Here is a 12,732-nt window from a genome sequence, read left to right on the forward strand (position 1 = left end):
TAATTTTAGCCTTAACTGTGTTGGTAATTCGCTTTCACCTAATAGAGATATATCTGAGACAAACCTTCTTTCTTCTTGACCTAACATGCATTCTGCATTTGACAGAGAGGTTTGTATGAACGAGTGAGTTTTAGTTTTACGTCGATATTACAGCAATATCAAGGCGTTGGACACCAAAAATGGGCTCCTCATGTTGTACCCATGTGGGGAATAGAACCCGAGTCTTCGGCTAAATGAACGAACGCTTCAACCATTCGGCTACCCAACCGCCTCACTACATGTATGACTCACTCTTGGCAGTTATATGTAAATCAGTTCCAGTTATCGCGGTCTGGGAGTGCCGTACATACTGTTACCATTTTTGGTACTATAGATTAGTGAGAGAGTTTAGTTTTACGCCGCACTCAGCAATATTCCAGCTATATGGCAGCGGTCTGTAAATAATCGAGTCTGGACCAGACAATCCAGTGATCAACAGCATGAGCATCGATCTGCGCAATTGGGATACAATGACATGTGTCAACCAAGTCAGCGAGCCTGACCACCCGATCCCGTTAGTCGCCTCTTACGACAAGCATGGGTTACTGAAGATCAATTCTAACCCGGATCTTCACGGGTACTATAGATTAGTGATCCTATTGGAGTACTGTAGCCCACCAATACCAACATGTGCAATAGTGGACAATTTATAACTCCGGCCCATATACAGATGATAAAACCAGCAGGTTGGAACATGCAAGTTACAAACTTTGACGTCTCAGACGTAGTGCATAGTGAACATAAAGTTGTAGCTTAATAATAACCTTTGTATCATTAGATGCCATTAGGATGATGAAACTAGTTTTTATATTGTAGGATGTACAGACAAAGGGTAGGTATTTAGATCTTAAGCATTCATAAGCTGGACATATCATAACAAAATAAAATTCATCTTCAATCATATCGAACTTACACACTTTACACAGTCGTAGTGTTCTTAGTACGTTATAATATCGCCAAAGTTCAACTTATAATCTGGCCATGTCATCAAGTCGCGACGATATCAGGAACAGTCACCATGCGTTAAATACAATTCCGGTTGTAAATTCAATTTGAATTAAGAATAAGAGTCATATCTGCCACTACATTTCAAGCTAGATTTTCATTCCCGAGTTAAGATATCAGAATTTATAACTGCTGGAAAGGTTACGCAAATATTGACCCTTCAGGTTTTTCACCCCATTGCAAAGTTAATATTGACTCTTATAAAGCATTAATATTTCTAGGCAATACAGTACACATGTCTACCGACGTTGCAGACTTAACGGTACTCGACACATCTACTTGGCATGTCCGATAATAACGACGTGTGGGAAGAAATGCTTAAGGCAATATTCTATTTTTGAAATTTACCTCACTTGTTCATTGCTGTCATTCATTGATACATATCCTGCCAAGACGGAATACCGCGCCAAAACGACACCCTATAGCACAGCCCCCATAGCCCGACGCTACAAGGAAGGTTTCATTCATAAATGACCCGAACTGTGTTAAGCCGTCATAAATTTCTTTCGCCCAGACGTGTCAATATGTGCGTTATTGACGAGAATAGCCCCGGTAGTATATATACAGCTTATCTCCCAACCGTTGTTCATTTCAATGTATCAGTGAGGTGTGACACTACCAGGACATCGAGAGTGTACCAATGAGGATACTTACATCGCCTGGGGAGCTTACCGTGCAGGTTTGTAATGCGTTCATGTACATTTCACTATCCCAGTGCACCTTATTGATATCCCGTCAAGTGTCAGTCAGAGTTGGTGTTGTACATGTCATCTTATTTAATTTCCTGTCACTTATCACGCGGCTTCTGTCCGGCGTTCAACGCATGTGCTTAATATGTGCTTGTATACGTGTGTGTATGTACACTTGTCTGTATATCAATACATGTGTAAACTGCCACGATGTACATTTCAGATGTCGTACAAATATAGTACAAATATGTACGTTACATGTACATGTACATCTGCACGTTTTATCCTAATATTCAACATTAAACATGTAGTCCCCCCAGCTCCACCCCCACCCGTAGCCCAACTATTTAGGGGTGGTATTAGTTGTTGCACTAAACATATATCAAAATGGTTGATTTTAAGATCTAATCTATAACTGGAAGGCTTGTTTCAGTTTGAAAACGAAACTAGGTCATGCTGCAAATTGCAACGCCAGCCTCGACGCTGAGTTCGTATTATTATTGAACTGAGTATAGATTTCACACAATGGTTATATTTCAGGGGCGTCTCGACTATATGCGCTTGATTAATGATTCTGGGCGTACATCTATATTATGCATGTAAACATTTATCACGAGTTCCATGGGCGATAACTCCTGCAACATCGATAACCTGTTGAGATATCCTGCTACTTAAAGTCAATACAAATGAGGCAAGGCTTATCATCATAGATGCATTTCTGATAATATCATGTTCATACTTGGAATTGACTTGAGATTACATCCACCTCTAGTCCAATGTTCAGGTTAACACACCCATACTGCATTACGCGAGAAGCGTATGGTATTATGCATACCAGTGTGTTAACACAATGCGTTAGTCATACTGAAGAATGTATATGGTACTTTACAACACCTTACAGATTAGACTACTGTCAATACTAGATTGGAATTCAACCCGATGACAACATATTATTATTGTGAAGGACATACATGGCGTGATGTTGTTGTTCCCAGAACACAGGAAGTAAGCGCCAGCATTTAGTACAGTTTCACCACAACAGCCTTCTAAGTAGAAGTCGATAACAGGTGTTCGGAACTCAAGCCTTCAGTGTTCCCCTTTATTCAAATTGAAAGGTATGTTCATGTCGACCCAGTGATAGGTAACTGACGACTATCGTAAGTCCAGTTTTACGTATGAGTGAGTGAGTGAGTTGGATTTTACGCCACTTTTAGCAATATTCCAGCAATATCACGGCGGGGGACACCAGAAATGGGCTTCACACAATGTGCCCATGTGGGGAATCGAACCCGGGCCTTCGGCGTGACGAGCGAACGCTTTAACCACTGGGCTACCTCACCGCCCCTTTACGTATGAGGATTAACGTTACGATCAATTTATAGAACGAGTCCAGTCATCAGACCTTTCTCTCTTGATAAGCTCGTTGAAATTCGCGAGGAATTCTTTTGAAACAACATATCAAATTTATTATGAAATATGCTTTATAACGTGCAAAACGGAAAAAGTGTTCACCCAGCACGTTTCAAAATACATCCATGACAATGATAACTTCTGTTTGCTATTTATGTACGTATCACATCCGTGACAGCCTTCATGGTAACGTGACGCGGTACAAGCCCGTTGCGCCCTTTATAACTGTCAAGTCCGCTCCTTTTCATAACGCGACCTTAAATGCATATATTTCTTTTTCAAAACCAACATTAGATCTCTTGATGTGTATTTGTCTAACACTCGTAGCGAAAAACCATAGACATCCTGGCAATGATTTTTGTTCAGCGATCATTACTAACAAAATATTTGCGTAAGAATATTTACCTGGCATAGCCTGCAAACAATATTTTTCATTTGTTGACAGTTTAGGCCTATTTAATATATATTTAACCTTTTTTTATAATAACGGGTCAATTTCCTTTCATTTACTATTTCCTAGAATCACTTGACAACCCACTATATGTCATTGATCTCAGTGGGTGGTCGAGACATACACAGTCAAAGATTTGAACTTCACATTTTGACAAAGGATCCAGGCACTGAAGTACCATTCTAGTAGTTTTTTTTCAAAGGTTATATCTTCAACGCTTGGTTTGAATTTAATGTAAGGAAAACACTTTACAAAAATATACTTGAGTTCTCTTTCAGACCCCCACCAAACAAACAAAAAAACCCAAAACAAAACAACAATAACATTTGCAGTATTTAGATCGAAGCCGTTCTTGATTTCTTAGTGACTTAAACATTCACTAGATTGACAAGTATAGTTGGTTTCAAGGAGTACACTATTAACGTTGTGGGGTTTTGGTTGGACATGGCAAAAGAGATTAAGTTAGTAACGGAATCTCCATCTTTTGGTTAACAGTGATTTTAGTAAACCGTATAGGTATCTTTTTCGGCTGTAGACAACCGGACTGTATAATGTTGAGGAACGCTAGCATCAATGCGAAATACAAAGAGGCATGTTATTCAAATATTTGACCCTGACCTTTAACATATTTTATGTCCGTAACACACAGGGATCGAAAGGGAAAGAACATATAAAGCTTTTATAAATGAACATAGACGATCGTGTATGCTATGTGCATATTGCCACAACCAATTCATTTAGTGCTAAATATTTAACATAAATGACGACTTCATCACATCCACGAAGGAGCTGTGGGGTAGCCTAGTGGTTAAAGCGTTCGCTGCCTTGATATTGCTGGAATATTGCTAAAAGCGGCGTAAAACCCAACTCACTCACTAACTTGAATGTTAACCTGTCATCATCATCTACAAGGTCAGAACCAGAGAATTACCAAACGCAATTGATTCCATTGGGCCTGACAAAATAGTGTTGAGAACTATATGTACGGGGCACTGAAAGTCAGTGATGAACCGATCCTCCTTTAAAACACACCCTTCTTTAAACAGACTGGTCTCCCCGCCTGTCGGCTACCGTGTCACAGATACCTGGGCATATCATATGTTGCTTCACTACAGAACACCTGTAACATACATCGTCTGGGACGTCTCTCGGTGACATAGTACCTGGTGATCAAACATACACTGAAGTCAATATCTCAGTCAAGAGGCCAAGTCACATAGGGTTCATACTAATTCAGACAGCAGGAAACCAAGTCTAGACACAGTCTGTGCTTAGAGTTAAGGCATTGGTAGAACTGGAACCGTCACATAGGGTTCATACTAATTCAGACAGCAGAAAACCAAGTCCAGATGCAATTTCTGCCTATTGTGAAGACAGTGTTAGGATTGTAACTGTCACATAACGCTCACTACATTTCAGTCATTGTCTTAAGAGTGAGTGAGTTAATATTTAACGTCACATCGGCAATATTTCAGCCATATCGTGACCATTGTCTTAAGAAGGTACAGTAGAAATACATCACCGTTCTCCAATAAGCTAACTATGTATTTATTTCTGAGTTGGCAATTAGAATTGACCTCTAGCCTTTGCTGGACAAGATAGATGGTGGTCAGGTTGGTTATTTGGTTGATTGCGTGTCAATGTACCCAGACAGCGTGGGTTGTTGTTCATAATATCAATCACTGGTTTGTCTGGTCCAAACTCGTTCATTTACAGGCTGCCGACATATGAGTGGAATATTGGTGAGTATGGCTTTAACCACCACACAAATGGGATGTCCATGACATGTGCATGTCTGTTTGTTGTACTGGCGTGGGAACATTTCTACGACGTTAAACGTTTGAGCTTCACGAACACCACGTGTGAGAAATATATTTGTAAGAAGAGATTATCCCGGTCTTATCGGATTACGGAATAATATGATTAATGATAACGGCGTGTGATCTCAATACTTAACTTTGACACAGAAGGACAAAGACCGTTTACCCCCGCCAATGGGGAAAACATACTACGTACAGATTATCTCAATAGGATCAGGGGCATAGGGATATTTTGGTTCAGATTCTTCCAAAAGCACCAAATTTGGCACAGAGGTAGCTTAAGACATACTAAGCTTATTTCTGACGGGCGCCAAGATGGCCGCCCCCTGTGGCGGCCATATTGGACAAAAAACAAAATGGCCGCCACCCCGATTTAAGAAAAAAATTTAGTCATAAATTGTCATAAATTGTACATAATCATGTTGTATATCAAATGAAAGACAATAAAAAGAGCTTTACAGTGATATATAAATAAAATTTGTGTGAATGATATTAAAGAAGTTAGATGAAAAATAAGATCTAGAGGGTGGACCAAAAACATCAAAATGTCAATAAACAAACGAAGAAATACAAAATATATCCTCTTTCTTTTTCTAAGAACATGTTTTTTTATAGTTTCTTATCGATTTATGTAGAAAATGCCATTTTAGAAAAAAAATATAATATGGTTCACTACACATGATGTGGATAATCTTGACAGCAAAGCACAAGGAAATTTCTCACAAGATGAATTTCATGGCTATGCACTCAGTGTGACCAATCATCTATCAAATGAGAATATGGGAGTAAAGCATGCTCCGATAAAACAGGATCCAATGGACACAACCCCTCCAAAGTTGCCGGACTTTTATACGATTCAACAACCAGTAGAACTCTCTGAGACAGATGTCTATGCTCCAAAATCTACTACAAACCAAGTCCGACCAAGTCTCCTTGTAGAAGATTCAATGGATAAGGATCAGGCATGGCTTACACTCGTCTCAGAGGTATTGAACAAGGGTCCAGTAGAAGAGGGTGACATCATCACCTGGGCAGGGTACAACTCGTCTCTTGCAAGTGACAGATCTGTGAAACCTCCAGCAGAGATTGGTATATATTCTTTCTTCCCGGATAAAGCAGCATCTGCATCTTCTATGAAACATGCTATGGATTTGTCTGTGCGGGTTCTTAAACCCGGGCCAGACCACAGTACTTGGAGCAGATCAGCCACTATATGCCATTATAAAACTCCTCCAATGGCAGTTCCCAGATGCTTACGGAGAAGACAAGCTTGTTGCTATGATGGGTGCATTGCACATCGAAGACAAGATGCATCTAATGATAGGGAAGCTGCTACGTGACTCAGGGTGGGCAACGGTACTAACTCAAGCAGAGATCCTCACATCTGGTCGAGCTAAGTCAACCCTCCATGAGCATCACATCAAGCGCACAAGATATGCCCACCAGGTTTCCCTCATATCGCTGAATATCCTCAAGCGGAATGCATACTCTGAATATTGCAAGGGTGTCATGGGTCCACCGGAATCTTTCAACATGTGGGATCAACGTTCTCAAAGTTTTGCACAGTTCAAATACTAGAACTGCTCATGGCTCCTTTTGTGAGGTCCTTGAGGGAAGGAGACTTCCAACTTTATGTACAATCATGTGACAAACTTTGTGATTGGTTTCACGCATTGGACCACACAAGCTATGCACGTTGGCTTCCAGTACATGTACGTGACATGGTTGAACTTAGCAGGAATCAACCTGAGATACTTGATGAATTTATGAAGGGCAGTCTTACGGCCAAGGACCAAGCCCACGAACAGTCCCTCCAGGAACACAGTGGAGCAACTGGTCTTTATGACAATCCTGAAGCACTTACCCTTTATATGCTTGCAGGATCAGACTGTATGCAGATTGTAAAGGAGTTTGAATCAACACATGACCTTTCACCCCAGGCAACAGCTCATCATGAGGAAGGACATCATTTACAAGTCAAATTTAAAAAAGACGCTTGTTGCTCTGGATACCCAAACTGTCATGGAGCCGTCCGTCGTGAACAGTCTGTTACAAATCTCTGAAGCTGGCAAAGCCCTGCATGCAGATTATGTCCAAGAGAGACTGGTGAAGATATCTGTGCCTGTAACAGATCCAATCAAAAGAAATAACATGCTGACCTTTGCAAATCGACCTGACCCAAGGAGAAAAGGACCTAAGGATGTTGGTATTCAGAAACAAAACATGATATTGGTGACACAGCTCTTCCTTTCTTTGCAGTCCCGCCCAGATGCAGACTTGGCCGACTTTTTCATGTATGAAAATCAAAAGGAACCACCAAGCCTAGTTGACAGAGGGTCATTGAGATTTGGAACAAAGTCAGACATACTGGACTGTATCAAAGCACCAACTGGCCGTACAACTGCTCCAAAACTAGCAACAGTCGTGGTTTTGGATATGGCAGCAGTCATCCACATGCTGCGCTCAACAGTAGCAAAACCATTCTCTGACTATGTGTCCCTTCAAGTCATTCCATATCTTGAGGCCCAGATGAAGAATGGAGCCCAACGGATTGATGCGGTATGGGATAACTACCCAGAGAGTAATAATTTTAAAGGCCTGGGATTGGTTCAAGAACAAGAGTTGGTGATGGCAGCACCCTGATACCAAAACATGAATGGAACAGTGGTTTCCTCAAGAATGAGGAGAACAAAAGGGAATTCTTCTCATTCATCAGCAGTCAGATCTCCAAAACGGATATGGATGGAAAGCTCCTCCTGAATACCCACTGTGAAAATGTGCTTTCATACCGACAGTGTGACCTGGGTACACTACAGCCATGCAACCATACCGAGGCTGACACAAGAATCATCCTACATCTCCGACATGCTGCAGAGCATGGCCACACATCAGCCTATGTTCGCACTGTTGACAGCGATGTTGTGATTTTGGCAATAAGGGTCTTTGAGACCTTAGGCCTAACAGAGCTCTGGATCGGATTTGGAACTGGTAAAAAGTGCAAAGACATCCCAACCCATGATATGTACTCTCATCTTGGTACATCAAAGTCCTTGGCATTACCCCTCTTCCACAGTCTTACTGGCTGTGACACAACTTCACATATTCTTGGATGTGGAAAGAAGATCTGCATGGACAACCTGGACAAGTCTACCTGACCTGACAGACACACTAGTGGCTCTCACACAGGATCCTGAACACTTCGTGACTGAGTCGAGACACATTCAACAGATTGAAAGATTTGTTGTACTGATGTGCAGCAGAAGTTGTGGAGTAGGGCGCGTGAATGAAGCAAGGCATCGCCTTTTCACTACTGGAAGCAGGTCATTGGAAAAACTCCTGCCTACTCAAGCTGCGTTGTTTCAACATGTGACACGATCTATTCTGCAGACGAGTTTCTTTTGGGAGCAGGCAACCATTGCTTACCAGGAAATCCCTGACTTCAGTGATTGGGGTTAGCAGAAAGACGACAGCCATAACTGGCAACCTCTATGGACCACCCTCAGTGATGCTTCAGCAGCATGTTCTATCCTCCTACACTGTGGTTGCGAAAAGGGCTGTGTGGGAAGGTGTAAATGCAACAGTGCTGGTGTACGATGTACAGTCCTCTGCCAATGCGAAGGAGGATGCACAAATACTGACAGTAACTAGGTAAAATAGTTACTATATCTATCACTGACAGTCATGTGCAAGTACAATATATACATTCTGTGTATACTATTGTTATTTCTGGTGTACTCTGATTCACTACTGACTGGATATTTTTTATAGGTAAAACATCTTAGGATTAAAACATAAATATTATTTCTACATAATTCCATTTTAAGTCACTTACAATATGATACCTCTTAAAACCGAACACTGAATTGACAATTTCCAAAGTGAAAATATCTTCAAATTCCAAGTATTGTATGAATTTTGATGGGTTTTGTATCATATTTTGAAGTTTTCGGTCAGCTCTTTAAATTTTATATTGGTAATAACTTTTGTCACACTGGTTACAATAAATCAATGTATACATCATTACAAAGCTCTTTTCATTATCTTTCATTTGATATGTGACATGACCATATACAACCGTAGGAAAAAAATATTCTTAAATCGGGGTGGCGGCCATTTTGTTTTTTGTCCAATATGGCCGCCACAGGGGCCGCCATCTTGGCGCCCGTCTGGAATCGAATTAGTATGCCTTAAGCTACCTCTGTGCCAAATTTGGTGCTTTTGGAAGAATCTGAACCAAATGCCCTGAAAATAGCCCTAAGCTCCCTGAAGCTGAGGAAATCTAGACTTGCCACATTTTCTAGACTTGCGTGGGCTTTCTTGGATATATTTGCTTCAGGGTCTGTACGAGAGACTATAATATTCCCTAAACACGAGCTTTACATCAATTATAGTTCTTCAGGGCGCCGGCATTATGAAGTCTACCCAGATGAAGTCCATGATGTGTATCATTATTATTATATCGTATAATAATAACAATAATAATAATGATGTGTATCCATCTCGCATATGCCCCCTTTGGTCAGAAGGACTTCTGAAGGGAAGATGGCATTCGCTATTATCTTTTTGTAAATGTATCCCAATAGTTAAATCGAATTCTGAAGATACAAACATGTACATTGAATCGTAATTTATTGATCTGTGACTAAAAGTGGTAACTAAGCATGCGGTAGATATTGAAATGTTGAAAACTGGATGGAAACCAACCGTGGGATATGTTGCTGTTGTTGTTGCTGTTACTGCTGCTGTTTAAGGTCGCCTTCTGCCTCAGCAGTATTAGCTGACCTGAACTTCCTTGGGTATCACGTGTGTGAGTAGGGTACACATATCTACTAGGAGGTTTAGTATTGATACGAATTCGTATCTAAATTAGTTTCATTTCAGAAATCGATATAATATCTTCAGCTTCTCTGTCTATACGTTCGAGTAGCTGACCAACTTTCAGAAATACAGTTTGACCAACGCATAGTCTGTAAATATTGTAATTTTGATGGAAACAAATACTTTCTTGATTTGTTTGAGTGGCATTCTAGAAGTTGCTGGTATAGAGATGACACAACTTTATGGATGATCAGCTTCTTTATTTTAACAATAGCGACGTTTCGGTATAGATTCTTATACCGTTTTCGTATAAGTTGTGTCATCTAAATACTTCCGTTTATACTGCAAAGGAGCCTCAGTCAGATTAAAGATTCCCCTGGGGAAATCAGGACTTGCTTTAGTTAGCATTGGAGTAAGCACTGGGCGGAAGGGGAATTATTGCGGTTCAGGGACTGAGTCTAAGATACAGATAGTTTGGTCTTTAGCATTACTGGGCATTAGGTGATCCAGGTCTCATAACGGATCTTACTACAGTGCTTGTGGTTTGAGAGATCTCGGGGCTATCCTCGCTTTAAACCGCAAACGTCCTTCAAGGGAGGTAAATCTGACAAAAGCCTGACACATGAACAGTTCAGAAAACCCTTGCCTGTTCATATTTAGTTATTTGGGTGAAAAAGGTATAGGTAGAAGAACTTCATACGGATAGCTGGTCTCTGTGATAAGAGTTCTCTATAATCATCATGATTTAACCATCAGTCTAGTGCGATGTCGATTTCAACGATAAATAGTTATCTAATAACCACAACGCTACCTTCGAGCAATAGACAACAGAATACTTGGACAGTTTGATCAGTCGCTACAGTTTTATTCCTTTCAGCACCAACTACTATATTCAGATCGACCTCCTGTACGTCCAATTCTAAGCTGCAATAAGCATGCCTTCGCGCGGAACAACCACAAGTCTTTAACACCTCGTCATTGAGACACACACTAGAATGTACAACGTTAACGTTTTGTGACCGACCCATAGTACACAATCACTGTTAGGCACAATACTTACACTCCGTTCTCTGCCCTCTCTCTAAGGAAGGGCTGGGGTAGTCACACACAATGTGCTTCTAAGCAGCCAGGTGTGTTTCCTCCTAAAGGACCAATGTAGGATACATTTGCAGGATTGGTCAGGAACATTCACTTTAGTCTCGCTGACACAAGACAGGTACGTGTTGTACGCAAAATGAATGCATATAACATTTTTAATACATGCGTCAATATTTCTACGTATTTTATAATTTTACATATTGATATACATAAAAGGTTCATTATCACATTTGCTGTGTGTCTATGTAATTTTCGTTTTCACTTGAATACTTTGATCCATTTGGTTTGTGTATATATTACTAATATGTTTTCTGTCAAGCTGTATCTGCCTTTTGTATCCTGATACTATCCAATCTCTTTTAGTGTAAATACAATGAAGATTATTGGTGTTTTAAATGTAACACTTCTAGGATGGTAATGTAACTTTTTACAAGGCACCTCAATACCTGTCAAAATGATAGACAGATTCACTTTTCACATATTTTAATCACATTTTCATCAAAGTTAAAAGGAACATCAATCATAACTGCCAAATTGCAGATTAATGCTACTTGCATGTCAACGGCCTCTTTTGAACTAGCACAACCTGGAACGACAATTTTAAATTTGTAGTAATTTATTTTCTAAAATAAGATATAGTTATTTTATAGATTAAATGCTAGTGTTTTGCCTTAGTAGTGCTTCGGAACATAAACAGAGTGAATTTGGTATTCGATCACCGGATCCTGACAGGCCCAAGGGGCCTAAATCTTCGTTCGTCATGATATAGACATCTTATAAAAGGACTAGATCTGTGTGTCACCAACGTATATTTCAAAGAGGTTAGTCGTCGTTAACTCCTCATCAAGTTCCCATCATATTCACTGACATTAAGACACATATCTTTTGAAGCTTTTCATGTTCTACAGATCCTTTGAACTTCTGTAATGTATATACATGCACTTACATTGAAGACCATGTGTGTTAAATCTGTATGTATACTATAGGCAAGAGAATAGAGTGACGGGTCCATATTACTGTGTTAAAGGGCCGGTCCTTCGGTGCGAGCTGTAGGATGACTCATAGACTAACGCTTAATCTCGGACTATATATATTATTGATTGTAACAAATAAACCGATTTAAATTGAAAAGGAGCCCCAAGGAGACCAGATTCAAAACATGGGGAAATCTAGACTTGCTTCATTTAGGGTTTTAGCATTGCAGGGAGGACAAGGCAGCAGGGAACATAATATGGTTCAGGGACTGTGAGACGGACTAACTGACTGCCAACACCAGAACTCGTATTTCAGTACGTAATGTCGTAAATAGACTAGTATATAATGTCCGTTTAATGTCAGAATGACACGCAATCTAGTACTTATCCTTAGTACTGAACCTACCTATTCGTTGCATGCAACAGCT

At 40.3% G+C, this 12,732-nt stretch overlaps 1 protein-coding gene across 1 annotated transcript in view; it reads left to right on the forward strand.

The window, feature by feature from the left end:
• The first annotated feature begins 1,582 nt into the window (after window positions 1-1,582).
• Window positions 1,583-12,732, forward strand: part of LOC124275279 (microtubule-actin cross-linking factor 1-like) — a 252,296-nt gene continuing 241,146 nt past the window's right edge. The window contains 1 exon segment of the mRNA XM_046710761.1: window positions 1,583-1,723. The gene's annotated coding sequence lies outside the window, so the exon portion shown is untranslated.

Source organism: Haliotis rubra, unplaced genomic scaffold (assembly GCF_003918875.1).
Source record: "Haliotis rubra isolate DU_JTF1 unplaced genomic scaffold, ASM391887v1 Scf2, whole genome shotgun sequence".
Classification (NCBI taxonomy): domain Eukaryota; kingdom Metazoa; phylum Mollusca; class Gastropoda; order Lepetellida; family Haliotidae; genus Haliotis; species Haliotis rubra.